Here is a 12485-nt window from a genome sequence, read left to right as displayed (position 1 = left end):
AGCATCTGGAAAAATTACAAAAAATTATATTTTGAGCTATTATTTATTCAGTCTGTACGCAAAGCTCCGTGGAAGTGACTTTTCTGAACTCTCAGAGTAACTGATGTTGTCTCTGGGCTCTCAATTCACAGATGAGAATTCCATGCTCTCTAGGTTGTTGCTAGGAAAACATGGATCAGGAGGCACTGAAAGTGTAAACTGATTTAAAAAAAAACTTTCTACAAGGCAATTTTGGGTATGCATACTCATAAAAATGTATATTCCTGTAAGAATAGCGATAACCCTTTTTATGGACCCATCCTAAGGTAATAAATAGATTTGGACCTAAACATGTTCACTGTGGAGTTATTTCTAGTAGAATTACTGCAATATTCTTTGCAAGAAATAATCGCAGTAACAGAGATCACTGCAACAGATTTTCCAAGGAAGAGGATGCTGTGGCTGACCTTTCACCAGGTCTGTGTGTTTCGGGGCTATAATATCTGCACCTGTTACCCTCGCAGGATTGCTGCTGTGAGTGGGAGCCCATTTTCTTAGCAGGTCTTAAGTGGCTAGGAGTTCACATACACATTCCCTGACCCTGCTGGCGGCCGGCCGACAGGCTCTACGTGCTGATCTAGGAATAGGAAAGCTTAGCTCCTTTACCTTCGGGTGGCAGCGACCCCGTGAAGGTGGAGTTGACCCTCCAGAGCTCCCTATGATTGGGCAGCGGGGCTTTACCAATATCACCAGTATCGCCGGTATCACCCCCCGATTGGCTGCTTCCTTTCTAATTCCCACTCCCTGCCTCCCTTGCTGTTTCACCCCAGAGCACTTCCTCAGTGAATCATTTTCACTTTCTCCTTGGCCCAGGGGCTACGTCTGGGAGAGCACAGGGTCAGTTCATGACATCCATCCAGCTGCTGAGAAACTATCTTGGAAGAAAATGTAAAGACAGGGAAATATGTTCTGGATATATCCTCAGTGAAAAAAAGGAAAACTAGGATACAATGAGCTATGCAAAAATAACATACAGGCATAAAGAAAAGACTAGAAAGATGGATATCGAGACATTAGCTACATAATTATTCTGATGGTGGAAACAGGAGCATAGTTTACTATTCTTTACATGGTTCTGTATTTTTCAAAATTTCTACGGTGAATACATCACTTAAAACAAGCTTCTCTTTTTCTGTTTATAAAGGCATGGCAGTGGGAACTCAGATCAAGCTGACATTCATAGTAAGGGGGAGCAGAAAAAGGCAGAAAAGAGCACAAGACAGTGGTTAAGTCACAGGATCATAAAAACCTGAGTAAAAAAAATAGTAGTTATTGGAAGAGGAAAAAGAGTGCGAAATAACAGATGAGTGTGATACCCCATTGCAACCCACAGGCCATTTCATGTGGAGCTGTTTCACTAAGTGATGGCTCTATTCTGAAGAATCTGATCCGACACATTTATATGGAGCTAAACCTACATCTTAGACATTTAAAGGCAGGGATTGCCGTTTATTAATTTTCATATTCCCTGCACTTACCATAGTACCTAGTATAGAGTAGGGACTCAGCATTTATGAAATACACTGTAGTTCCATGGCAATTAGCTGTTCCCAGCACTATTTTAAGCCGCAACACCAGCTGTTATTGCTAACTCTAAAAAATTTCCAATTGCTTAAAACTTATGGAGAGGACATTCTTAAACACTCAAGAATAATCGCTCTCGGGGCGCCTGGGGGGCTCAGTCAGGTAAGTGTCCATGCCTTCGGCTCAGGTCATGCTCTCACAGTTCGTGAGTCGAGCCCCACATCAGGCTCTCTGCTGACGGCTCAGGGCCTGGAGCCTCCTTCCGATTCTGTGTCTCCCTTTCTCTGCTCCTCCTCCACTCGACTCTGTCTCTCTCTCAAAAATAAATAAACGTTAAAAAAAAGAATCACTCTCATTCACTGAATGTCTACTACACGCCAAGATAGCAGGCCTCGAATTTTATATATTTGACATGTAGCTGAATCCTCAACTTAGGCAGGCAGTAGTATTTATGCTTCACAGAGAACAAACATGGAAGCCCAGAAGAAGTAAATAACCTGCCCAGAGCGCATGTGGTGAAGACACTCCAACAAGGGACACTCTTAGCCAGCGTGTCATGCTGTCCTGCTGTGTTGAAGTTCAAAGGGTCACCGGGGGAAAAAGTGAAGAAACACTACCTTCTTCCTGACTCTCTGTCCTGTGCCGAAATCATCAAATACCAGGAGTAAACAAGTGACCACAGCCTTACCAGGCACAAGAGTTGGACAGAATGTGTGTTAGTCTGGAGCTGTGGGTCTCCCCCGGGAGGGCGGTGACAGTGCCCCCCAGAGGACATTTGGCAACGTCTGGGAGATGTTTTTTGGCGCTCCTGGCATCCTGTGGGCTGAGCTCAGGGAGGTCGCTGAACATCCTACCACGTACAAGACCACCGCCCCTCCTCGGAATCATCTGGCCCCAAGCGTCAGGGCCTTGCTGCAGCCCAAGGAAGCACACCTCGCCACCCTCCTCCACGCCGCAGCACCGTGACACCACTCATGTGCCCTTGACTTAGCTGCCAGGCTTCAGTCTCAAGTCCTAGACCGTCTCCTGTCAAAGCAACAACTGCACCGACACCAACTGTCGCAGCTGGTCTCCCTGGAATCTTCGATCCAACTCCTTCCCGCTTGTACTTAACTCCCTGGGAACTTTCGGAACTAATTACACCCAGCTACATGCTTTGCACGGCAAAACCGAGCCGGGACTCCTACTTTCCTCCCTCCCTCGGGAAAAGGGAGCAGAGGGAAGGGAGGTCCAGCAGGTGAACGCTGAACTGGGTCTCCAATAGCGCCCTGCACCACATCCCCCCAAAATGCCACCTGCAGGGGTCCCGGTTCTGCCTGCGGGACGCCCTTTTTCTCAGAAGGAAGTCCGGAGGCAGGGGCTGTGCCGGCCGTGCTGACAGAGGATGGGGGCTCTAATCGGGCAGGAACTGGAAGACTCGGGTATCCCCATGTGGGTCGGGCGGGGAGGACCACGAGGAAGCCCGTATTCACCTGTGTGGAGAGGACTCTCGATTTCTAGGGCTCGAGCCCCCAGCCTGGCTCTTCGGCAGGCAGGTGGAATTTCCAAGGCTACCGTTGGACAGCGGCTACAGCTACTGGCTCGCTTGGTTTTCATGAGCATTCATGGACAGCAGTGTGACAGGCACGGCGCCGAGGTGAGGACATGGACCAGACAGACTCTCCCACGGCGGAAGGCCTAGAGCCAAGGTTCCCCACCTGGGCAGGGCGGAACCTCGGGGAACATTCGGCAACATCTGCAGATGTTTTCAGTCACAGTGGGGCCTGTGGGAGGACCTATGAGCATCCAGAAGGCAGAGGCCAGGGATGCTGCTCAACGTGCTACAAGGCCCAGGAGAGCCGGCACGAGGGGGAGCTCTGGGAAGGGCCTCACAGGGGACGTGGGAGGAGGGAAGGGCCTCACAGAGGACATGGGAGGAGGGAAGGGCCTCACAGGGGACATGGGAGGTGAGGAAGGTTCTCACAGGGGACATGGGAGGTGAGAAAGGTCCTCACAGGGGACATGGGAGGAGGGAAGGGCCTCACAGGGGACATGGGAGGAGGGAAGGGCCTCACAGGGGACATGGGAAGTGAGGAAGGGCCTCACAGGGGACATGGGAGGTGAGGAAGGTCCTCACAGGGGTTATGGGAGGTGGGGAGGGCCTCCCAGGTGACATAGGAGGTGGGAAAGGGCCTCAGGGAACATGGGACGTGGGGAAGGGCCTCTCAGGGTGATGTCAGAGGGTGGACATGAAGGGACAGGGAGTGAGGCAGGAAAGATTATTCTAGACAGAAGAGCTCAAGTGCAGAATGGTCTTGTGTTAGGAGGTATTATAAATGCCTCTGCAAATGGGGATTCATCACGTCTTACAGTGTTTCTAAGACAAGGTCTACCATGGGGCCATAACCTGGACAAGCAGCTCCTCACGACACACAGCAGAGGCCAAACCAGACAGGAGCTGGAAGACCTCACAACTCTGATGTCCATCCTGTCCCACTGCCTTCTTTCTCCACAGGCTGAGCTCCATGTGAGCAGAGGTAGGAGCCACAACCTTACTTGTTCCTAGACTCAACATTAAAAGCATGACTCAAATTAGGAGAAACTGACCAAGCAGACCTCATCAAAATTAAAAATATTTGCTCTGCAAGAGACTCTGCAAAGCTGATGAAAAGACAAGCTCACACTGGGAGAAAATTTCTGCAAACCACGTATCTGACCAAGGACTAGTATCTAGATATATAAAGAACGTTCAGAACTCAACATTAAAAAAAAAAATCAAACACTCGATTCAGAAAATGGACAAAGACATGGACAAACATTTCATTGAAGAGAATATACTGATGGCAAATCAGCTCATGAAAAGGTGCTCGGCCTCATTTGCCATTAGGGAAATGCAAATTAAGACCACAATGGGCCATCACCACACACCTCTCGGAATAGCCAAAATAAAAGCTAGTGATCCCGCCATATACTGGCGCGGAGGCAGAGAACCTGGATAACTCACACAGTGCTGCTGGGCGTGTAAAATGGCTCAGCCACCTCTGGAAAATGGTTTGGCAGCTTCTTCTAGAACTAACCATGTGGGACGCCTGGGTGGCTCAGTCGGTTAAGCGTCTGACCTTGGCTCAGGTCATGATCTCGCACTCCCTGAGTTCAAGCCCCATATAGGGCTCTGTGCTGACAGCTCGGAGCCTGGATCCTGCTTCGGATTCTGCGTCTCCCATTTCTCTCTCTGGAAGCCCCTCCCACTCATGCTCTGTCTCTGTCTTTCTCTCAGAAAAAAATTAACATTAAACAATTTTTTTATTCTGAAAATGACAAAATTATGAAGATGGAGGACATATTAGTGGTTGCCAGAAGTTAGGGTGGGTGGGTGACATGCAGGGTCCTTGCGACACAGCTCTTTGCTATGTTCCCTGTGGTGGTCACATAAATCTACACGTGACGAGACCGTGGACACGTAAGTGCACACACACAAGTGCGTGCCTGCGGAGACCTGAGTGAGGTGGCTGGCTTGTACCAAAGTCAATGTCGTGGCTGTGGTATTGATGGTTGTATTTATGGAGCTACCACCAGGGGATCTGATTCCGTCTTTTTTTGTAGCGATCTCAAAATAAAGAGTAGAAAAAAAAAACCTTATTGTAAAATTTTTGTCAGCAAACAAATGCACCTTAAGACAGATCTTTTTTATTTTTTTAAGTGTTTTTTTTAAGGTTTTATTTATTTTTGAGAGAGACAGAGGGTGAGCGGGGGAGGGGAGGGGAAGAGGGAGACACAGAATCGGAAGCAGGCTCCAGGCTCTGAGCTGTCAGCACCAAATCATAAGCTATGAGATCATGACCAGAGCCGAGTTAGGACACTCAACCAACTGGGTCACACCCAGGTGCTCCAAGACAGATATTTTAAAACTGTACTTAAAGTGTTTTCCAATCCTGCAAGCAGGCTAAAAACCCAGTATTCTAAAAAAAAAAAGATACCAAAAATAGGTTTTTGTGTAATTATGCCTTTTCATAATTCTTTGATTAGTCTTCTTGGCCTCTGCAGGCTCCTGAGACAAATCACCCAAGTTCAAACCCCAGCTCTGCCACCAATTCACTCTATGACTTTTGATAAGTACTTCACTTCACTGGGCCTCAGTTTCTTCATATGTAAAATGGGTTCATATAACACTAGTCTCGCTTTACTGGCTGTTGTGAAGAATAAAAAAGGGTGCTACATCTCAGGTTCTTTGGAAAATTCTCGAATACACGAAGGGCTCAACAAGAGCTGGCTCTGTCATTATTGTCACTTACTGCCATTATCCTGGTGGCTCAAAAGTCCTCAGGTCTCTCCTCAGCCTCCTAAGGCCCACACACCAACCCAGCTTCATAGTTCTCTGAAGTGCAAAATATTCCCAAATCCCAATTTCTAGAAATCAAAACAAATTTTAAAAGCTGGTTTTTCTATTTACTTGTGGTCTTTTTTTCCATTGAAGCCCATTTCCATCATTTCTTTGCTGTAGGAAGAATTCAAAGGGCTGGTGTGTGACTTTATCAGAGCTCAGACAGCTGGTCACAAGTCCTCAGGGAGGGTGGCCCTGCGTGCCAGGGAGCAGCAGCCTGGGTCCGTGTGGCCTCTGCGAATGGCCCTGGTGACGGGGTCAGGAAATGACTGATGGACACTGTGTGACTCTGGAAATGGGCTCAGGCTCTGGTGACTTTCCCTGTGTTCTTTCCAAGACGGGCAGGCTCATGAATAAGAAAAACAAAATGTTTTCCTACCAGCTGAATCCAAAATAGGGTGGGATTAGACGAAAGCAGTTTTAAACTACGTTAAAACCTGCCCCAGTGCCTGAGAGCCTCAATGGCACAAGTCTGACTGTAAGTCGACTCTCATCTGTTTTACTTGCTCAGATAGAAAAAATACATATATATATACATCTAATACAGAAAATGCTTGATGATTTCCCAAAGAAGCCATTTAAAAATAATTCTGAGCTACAGTGGAAGGCCTATTATGATGGTAAGCAGAGAGCAGAGGTAATACAGGAAAAATACCTTACATTTGAGCAAGCAGAGCAGACTCCAATGATTTCCTTTAAAAAAAAGAAAGTTAAGTAGAAAGACACATTGAAGGCCCCTTATCCTTTTACAGAAAAATTCTAAGGTGGGAGGAAAAAGTACATACGTATCCTCCAACCTGCAGTTCCTCCAGGTTCTATGACCCAATAGGTACAAGCACCCCATCCACCCAAGAATCTAAGCCAAAAAGTCCGAGAGTCACCCATTATCCTTCCCTTCCCCACTTGCACCATCAACAAATGATCGCTCTGCCTCTGGCACAGTTCCTGAATGCTCTACTCTACCTCCTTCGCCCCCAGAGTCAAGTCACCAACATTCCGGGAAGAGAACATTCGTCCCTGGGAAGAGAACACTGGTCTCTTATACCCAACTCGCTGTCTGTACTACCCCAGTGACCTTGCTGCCCAGAGAGGCTGACCGTGAACCTTGTCACCCTGACCAGTGGTTTTTTTTAATAAACTTTTTTAATAGTTTATTTTTGAGACAGAGAGAGAGACAGGAACATGAGTGAGGGAGGGGCAGAGAGAGAGAGAGGGAGACACAGAATCCAGAGCAGACTCCAGGCTCTGAGCTGCCAACACAGAACCTGATGCGGGGCTGGAACCTACCAACCGTGAGATCACGACCTGAGCCGAAGTCGGACGCTTAACCGACTCAGCTACCCAGGCGCCTCCCCTCCCCTCCACAGACCCGTGTTAAACCCTCTAATGGCATCCCTCGCTCTTAACGATGAGCTACAAAGCCCCTCCCACAGCCCATGAGCTGGCCCTGCCTTGGCTGGATTTGGAATTTCTTCCTGGCAGATCACAGGAGCAGCTCTCTCCAGCCTAGGCCTCCGTGCTCACGCTCCTCCTGAATGGAACCCTTCCCTTCTCCTTGTGCCTGAGAGCAAGGAGAGGCCCCGGTCTGTCCCGCTCACTGCTCTTCTCCAGCATCCAAATGGGCACACGGGACTCGGACGTGCTCAGTGGGTCAAGTGTTGATGAAAAAGCCGGGCTTTCAACTATCAGCTTAACTCCCTTCAGGTTCTAATGTCAATTATAGAAACTACCATCTTACAAGCATTGGGAAAATCTTTTTTTTTGTTTTTAAAGAAATTCTAGAGCAAGGTTTCGCCACGTGGCACTATTGACATTTTAAGCTGGAAAATTCCTTGTTGGAGAGACTGTCTTGTGCACTGTAGGATGTGCAGCAGCATCCCTGGGCTCTACCCCTGGGTGCGGGTAGCACCGGCCTCCCCCTGAGTTGCGACAACCACATGTCTGGGGACAGTGACAGACGCTCTGGGGTGAGAGGGAGGGCCATCCTGGTGGAGAACCATGGATCCAGAGACAAATTACAAAGTGCTGGTCAGGACTTTAATGCTGCCCACAAAACACCTAACGAACCTATACTTTGTCTGAATCACACTGAGCAATAATGCATTTTAATAAGTACCCAACCGCCATTTACAACATCATTTCAGTGGGAACATGCATTCCAGTTACATTCAGGAACCACCACGGAGGGGCTGGTTGGTCCATCCCAAGAGTCATCTCTACTTCTGCATCAGTACCATAGGTGATGTCTGGTGTCATATCAGCACTGTCGGATGTGAGGTGGCCAGCAAAGCATGGTGGGGGAAAAACAGGAAGTAAGAGAAGAGTTGGGGGAAGGATGGGTTCTTCCTATCTGGTATGAGCTTTTCTCTGTATCTGGCACATGAAAGCTGGAGCAAAAGACCAGAAAAATCAGAGAGCATCTTCACGCTTCAGGGTCTTTCCCGGAGACCACAACCGAGGGAACCCTCAGGTGGTCTTTTCATGGTGTGGCACAGCAGGAATGAAACGCGAAGGACTGAATCTCAATCCTGCACCAGATCCCTGTCCACCGCCTACCCCTTGACTACTGTGACACTACTGAGCTCGGAGCCCCTCTTCAGGAATGCAAAATGACATCCTCATTTTACCTGCCACACTGCAACAATATTTTCAATTATTGGTTAAATGCAGATGCCCCATGAGTCATTTAAATAAATCTCACATGTATGAAACAGTCAATTGTGTTCTCAGAGCAATTCCCAGCTGTAAAAATAGAGCCACACAGAACATATTTTTTTCTGCAGCTAATTGAAAATACTGCACATATAATGCATGATTTAAAGCACCCAGGAGGAATTTCAATTTGCATTCCCTATTTTAAAATGTACAATCAAGCGCTGTCTTAAAGCGCCCTGCACGTTTAAGTCAATATTGCTCGCCTGAAGCCCCAACGACTTCTAAATGTTCACACTACAAATTGATGACTGAGGATTTTAATGCTCCGAGTGACTTTTAAAACAATGACTTTAATAGAGCTGCGTTTCCTGAGAAAACACTCAGATTTGACTTGTTCAAGCCTCAGCGGCCCAGACAAAAGTCCCCAAATGGCAGCAAGATGCCCGCCAAGGGGAAGGTACTGTGTGTAATAACAGCCTTCTCTCGGGAATCCAAACTGTGATCGCTTCAGTGCCCACAGGACTGGCCGTGGAGTTAGAAAGGAGGCCTTAATATTCTTGATGGCTGATCAAATGGTCGACCATTTGATCAAATGCCAAATGGCGGAGTATGAGGCAATAAAGAAAGGGGCTGTCAAAGGAACAGGTGCCAAAGAAGGAGTGCCAAGACCCTCGGGGCCTGGGGAGAGGGGGCTGCAGAACTCACGACCATTTTCCACTTCTCATAGAGTTTTCGAAGTTGCATGAAATACTCACACTACTTCCTACTTAACAAGACGGTTCCCTAGGTCCTGCGCCCTGCGCAACGGTAGAAATCACAAAAAGAAGTTGGAAAACCACAGCCTGACCCTATGAGCTGTGGGCTGAGAAAAGGAGGAAGTGCTTGACTAAGGAGCAAAGTGGGCCTGCTATGGAGTATTAAGAGTTCAGAGCAAATGAGGAAATTTACACGCAACTGCAAAGAGTTTGACCATTAGTGTCTCTTTCTACAGAAAATTAGAAGAGTGGCCATAACTTTGCCTTTAGACAAGAGGGACCAGCAATGGCTGGTGGCCACTGACAAGTGATAACCCAACTGACAAAGAAACTAAAAGCGTCGCAATTCAAAGCAACAATGACACCTGACATACAGTTACCAAATGAATGAAGGTACCGCTTACAAAGTGGCATTATTCCTTGGACACACGAACTTTTAACCCCTCACTTTTGTTCCACAAATTAGGAAACAATTGAGATGTGATGAAAGGACTCAAAAATGATCTATTTCAATAACCTGTCACCAAGGGCTAATGTCTCATATTACCTGTAATGAAGACACAGACATCCCTGCCACTTGAGGATACAGGCATCTACTGTGCGGAATGGTGTTGACAATATTTGGCCCCCTGTGCTTGTGGACTAGGCCATTTGGAACAGACCCAGACTGAGTTCTAGGACTCGGGCCCTGCACTGTCTCACGTGCTTTCATAAGATACTTGTTGACTAACCTTCCTGTAGTCAGCGGGTTTCCCGCGAAGATGTTGGGGCTCTGGGCAGCAGGCTAGCTGGCGAAAGGGCCAGCTCTCACTCTACCATTCCTTACGAGTCTACTAACTGTTAGCCTCTCTAATCTGCAACATTCCTGGGGCTACTGACGGGATCTGAGCTTTTCCTCTGTGGGGCACACCGTGTGTCCCCCTAAGTGATGCCATGGGAGGCTGGGTTGGGGACAGCTGAGAAGTCAGCTTCTCCGACATCATGAAAATAGAGTACGGCAACATTTGGTGACGCATCCTAGCTTTCTGCTTCTCCCTTTGGCTCCACTGGCTACTTATTTACAATCTTTTTCTTCCCGGACAAACAAGAGGGAAGGCAGCAGAGGGCTGAGCTTGTGTTGCGGAGCCTGAGAAGGAAGAAGGGGAAGGGGACAGCAGCCTGGCTCACTCAGCCTCCCGACACACGTCCATCCCTGGATGGGTTCACAGAGTTCAGAAACGAAGGGCTCAGGGCAGGGAGACAGGCAGCATCTTTCCTATGTTCTCTCCAAATATATGAAAGACTGTATTAAAACTGATTCACTTGTGGACAGAGCCATTATGTTCTGTTTTTCATTAGAGGACCGTAGGGCTGCTTTGAGGGAAGTTTTGGTAGCCCCTAGAAGTGATCCTGAGACACCTGGGCACACTTTTATCTCTTCTTCCTCAGTTTTCCATCCAGTTCTGGTGACTAAGTAATTTCTCTCTTTACCCAGGCTTGGCTTGAGAGATCCAAACAACTCCATTGGAATCCCTCTAGCAGGAGTTTTTAGCATATATTACAAGCAAAAAGAGTTATGCAGGGGAGGTTGGGAAAGGGTATGAAGGATTGGTTGTCTGGCCCCCAGATTTTAACTTCTAGGGTGGGGGAGGGAAATTTCAGGAGACTGACATCTTTGGAAATAAATACGCACATACCTATAGGCACAGGATCTAGAAATACTTCCAAAGTAGGAAGAGGGAAAGAGGAATGTGGAAGAGAAAATAGCTACTGAGTTTAAGAAAGGCTCCTTGCTGTGATCTCTGAATCTTTACTCACTTCTTTCAGTACAAAGAGTTTGTAAGCATGTAAAATCCCCAAAGAATATTTTAAAAGATGCCCCCTCTACATGTACGTGTTTATTTCTGGAAAGCAGCCAGCAAACCAGCAAAGTTTGGCGAAGCTCAGAACCCATCTTAAGGGAAAGCAAGTAGGGTTTCAAACTTGGCTTTAGCCACCCAAAGAGGTTCTTCCTCGAGTCTGTCTGAATTGCTCTTGCTGGGCTCTTTGCTAATGCCTCTGAAGGGACATGGCGGGGCGTGCATTCAGCTATCTCACAGGAGAAACCTGTGTTCGTGTTAATACAATTGTGGGATAGGCCTGTAGTCTAGTCCTGGGCCTGCCTACTTCGGATAAATTGCATATGTGCTCTGTGACTCAATGATAACCCTCTCCCCAATTCCCATACCTCGAAAGGTTGCTCTGAGGATCACGTAAGACGCCATCTTGGGCAATGCTGTGACAATTCTTAGGCACCACACAACATTTCCTCACCATAAGACCAGCCTTTCTACTTTCCCACATCCAAAGCTAAGGCAGAAGAATGAGGGTTTCTGGAATTAAAAATCAATGACTTAATGAAAGCTCTCCTTCTTACCTCTGTCTAAGCCCTACTGTAAAATATCACATAGACGAGACTCTAGGGATGGAGGGGCTGAGCTTTTTGTCACGAAGACACAGTTTATAGGGAGAGGACCGTCTCTCAGTTTCTCAGCAAGCCTCAGAGACGTGGCTCACTAACAATGGAGCTGGTGAGGGGCTGGCTGCATGGGATGTGGGTCGAGAGAAGGGCAATTAGAGAGCTCCTACTACATCCACAGCCCTGTGAACGTGTCATCTCGCCGAATCTCCCACGAGCCCTTCCGGACACAGCTGAGGTAACAGAGATGCAGGGAGACTGACTAATCTGCCCACAGCACACAGCAAGAAACCACAGGGATATGCCCACAAGTCAGTCACGGCCGGAAGCTTCTCCCAGGGAGGACAGAGCTGTCATCTGCCTCTCCCTTGTCCAATCCCTTGGGTCCTGTCGTGTCTGCAGGCAGAGCTCAGCACTGGCATGGACCCCATCACTGAGCTTTTGTCTTTCCTTCTGCTCCCACATCGAGCTCCTAGCATTTCTGATGGATGACCCTCTCTCACATTGGAACGACACCCCTTCTTACACGATAAAAGTCTTCATTTCTTTAAGTTCTCATCCCCTGATGTGCTTGAGTACGTGGTTATCACCCAAATAGAACAGACCTCCTCTTTTTCCAACAAGATTAGGTTCCCCACACCTCCGACTCCCGCCCCCCCAAGGTTTGGTCAACCTAACTTGATGACTACTATGGGATATCACGTATATTAGGATT

Source organism: Suricata suricatta, chromosome 3 (genome assembly GCF_006229205.1).
Source record: "Suricata suricatta isolate VVHF042 chromosome 3, meerkat_22Aug2017_6uvM2_HiC, whole genome shotgun sequence".
Taxonomy (NCBI): domain Eukaryota; kingdom Metazoa; phylum Chordata; class Mammalia; order Carnivora; family Herpestidae; genus Suricata; species Suricata suricatta.
The sequence above is the reverse complement of the archived record's forward strand: the minus strand, read 5'-3'. Positions refer to the sequence as shown.